Below are 3302 nucleotides of genomic sequence, written 5' to 3' on the forward strand. Positions count from 1 at the left end.
CTGTCGCCCAGGCTGGTGTGCAGTGGCGCAATCTCGGCTCACTGCAACTTCTGCCTCTAGGTTCAAGCAATTCTCATGCCTCAGCCTCCTGAGTAGCTGGGATTACAGGTATCTGCCACCACACCCAGCTAATTTTTTGTATTTTTAGTAGAGATGGGGTTTCACCATGTTGGTCAGTCTGGCTCGAACTCCTGACCTCAGGTGATCCACCCGCCTCAGCCTCCCAAAGTGTTGGGATGACAGGCGTAAGCCACCGCACCTGGCCAAAATATCTATTTTTATTCGATTTACTTTATGTTATTCTGAAAATGTTTTGTAAAGAAAATGTTTTGCAAGATTATGGTTTTAACTCACTTTACGTGTCACTAGGAAGCATGAGATTTTATGATTGGCCCAGCTGGGTCATGGCTGTTAGGACTAAAGTTTAGGGCCTGTTACCAAGAGAAGATGCCACTACATATGGTCAGGCAAGTTACAAGCATTATCACACCATGTTATGACATCTGAAATAATTACTTGATAAGAAGTAGGAAAAATATATTGTGGGGGACAGTGCTGGAACTCTGCCCATATCCCCCACAGCCTTGCAGCTGTAGTGGAGCCAGCACCAGCTGCCAGCATGCTGTCCTAATCCTCTGGCTACTGAAGCCTGCTCTGCTTAATGCAGTGGGCTGGAAGTTATGGGGAATTGAAGATCTTCCAGAAGTCCCTGTTCCTTTGTCCCTTCGGGCAGTGCATATTCTCTGCTGGCTCCCAGACTTCCTTCATGTGATTAGGCTCCAGTTATTTTTGCTTGATAAAGCACCCTTCATCAGCAGCTACCTTCCTTTCCTGTCTCAATTCTCTGTCCCCTGCCAGTGTTTCCTGGGATCACTTCCAGATAAATTGCATATCTCAGGAGCTACTTTAGGGGGAACCCAAACTAAGACACTCCTCTTACTGTTACTGCTTTGCATTTGGTCAGAGTTTAGCACAAGGCCGATATGTTGGCAACTGTCCAAGTAAAGCACAGATCATCCAAGGAAACTTCTTAGACACTGTGATGATGCCACATTGGGCGATGAGGTGAGGAGTGGCAGGGTCAGCTGTTTCTGTGCTGCAAGGACTGTGAGAATAAAACAAAAGTAACAACGATGCACTGCTCAGCACTAGCTAGTAGAATATTTTCCTCCTGGTGTTACTGAATTTAACACATTTAACAAAATCATGCAGTTGACACATATGAATAGATTCCTGTTGCTCTGACTGGGCCTTAGATATAAATAAACCCCAAAGAAACGACCTCCAAGTAGATTGTAAGAACTTGGCAAAGATGAAGCTAACTTAGCTAAGGGAAAGTATCAGGGAGAATATATTTATTCTTCCAAAACTCATGCCACATAGACCAATTAAATTGAGGACTCAGCATCAGCAGTCTCTTAAAGGAAGGTAGCAGGCTTGTCAGTTTAATTGACAAAGAAGGACTTTCAGGAATACTAACGAGGAGTGCCTATGCCTTTCATTTTATTTGAATCACTGAATGTAACAGGACACAAAAACTACCCCATCCCACATGGGATGGTTTTTGCAACAGAAGCACAAAGCCAAGACCAAAGTGCAGGAACATCTATGGATGATCATCTTGGACATTGCTGCAGAGAGCGTGGGTATTTCTCTTGACAAGAACTCAAACTTGTGTTTGCTTCCATTTAGAAGCCTTGTCCAAAGCATCCTTCAAGGTTGCACATCTCAGTGGCAAGCAGAAGAAATAACACACAATTTGAAGAAACTTGATGAAGTCATTGTTTCCTTTACCACCCTCCTTCCATTTCACAACTCTGTTGGATACAGCACATTTTATTGGTTCTTTTTCTGCCCATCTCAACTGTTTTGAAAGTTTTACAATGTGTTTCTATTTCTTTAATATATTTATTTTTTAAATGTTTAACAATTTTGTATTTATCAAAATATAACATTAATTTTTTTCTTGCATCAGCCTTCATCATGCTTTGAGACGTTAATCTTACTTAAGAATACAAGTAGGGGCCAGGTGTGGTGGCTCACATTTATAATCCCAACACTCTGGGAGGCCAAGGGGGAAGGATCACTTGAGTCCAGGAGTTCAAGACCAGCCTGTGCAACATAGGGAGACCCCCCGTCTCTACAAATAAGAATAAAAAATTAGCTGGGCATGGTGGTGCGTGCCTGTGGTCCCAGCTACTCAGGAGGGCTAGGCAGGTGGGAGGTCAGGGCTACAGTGAGTAGTGATCATGGCACTGCACTCCAGCCTGGGTGACAGAATGAGACCCTGTCTCAAAAACAAACAAAAGGCCAGGCGCGGTGGTTTACACCTGTAATCCCAGCACTTTGGGAGGCCAAGGTGGGCGGATCACCTGAGATCGGGAGTTTGAGACTAGCCTGACCAACATGGAGAAACCCCATCTCTACTAAAATCACAACAACAACAAAATACAAAATTAGCCGGGTGTGGTGGCACATGCCTGTAATCCCAGCTACTCAAGAGGCTGAGGCAGGAGAATCGCTTGAACCCAGAAGGCCGAGGTTGTAATGAGTTGAGATCACACCACTGCACTGCAGCCTGGGCAACAAGAGGGAAACTCTATCTTTAAAAAAAAAAAAAAAAATTAGACCGGCATGGTGGCTCACGCCTGTAATTCTAGCACTTTGGGAAGCCGAGGCGGGCAAATCATGAGGTCAGGAGTTTGAGACCAACCTGGCCAACATGGTGAAACCCTGTCTCTACTAAAAATACAAAAAAAAAAAAAGCCGGGTGTGGAGGTGGGCGCCTGTAATCCCAGCTACTCGGGAGACTGAGGCAGGAGAATCGCTTACACCTGGGAGGCAGAAGTTGCAGTGAGCCGAGATATCACCACTGCACTCCAGCCCGGGTGACAGTGCAAGACCCTGTCTCAAAATAATAATAGGGCGGGGCACGGTGGCTCACACCTGTAATCCCAGCACTTTGGGAGGCCGACGTGGGCAGATCACAAGGTCAAGAGATGGAGACCATCCTGGTCAACATGGTGAAACCCATCTCTACTAAAAATACGAAAATTAGCCGGGCGTGGTGGCATGCACCTGTAGTCCCAGCTACTCAGGAGGCTGAGACAGGAGAATTACTTGAACTCAGGAGACGGAGGTTGTAATGAGCCAAGATTGTGCCACTGCAGTCCAGCCTGGGTGACCAAGTGAGACTCTGTCTCAAAAAAAAAAAAAATAATAATAATAGTCCAAATAAAGAGGCTAAAAGACCACATGCAAAACACAGTGATGCAAGATGAACCTGGAGTATGTTGTAGTGC

The sequence above is a fragment of the Piliocolobus tephrosceles genome, chromosome 2 (assembly GCF_002776525.5).
Source record: "Piliocolobus tephrosceles isolate RC106 chromosome 2, ASM277652v3, whole genome shotgun sequence".
Classification (NCBI taxonomy): domain Eukaryota; kingdom Metazoa; phylum Chordata; class Mammalia; order Primates; family Cercopithecidae; genus Piliocolobus; species Piliocolobus tephrosceles.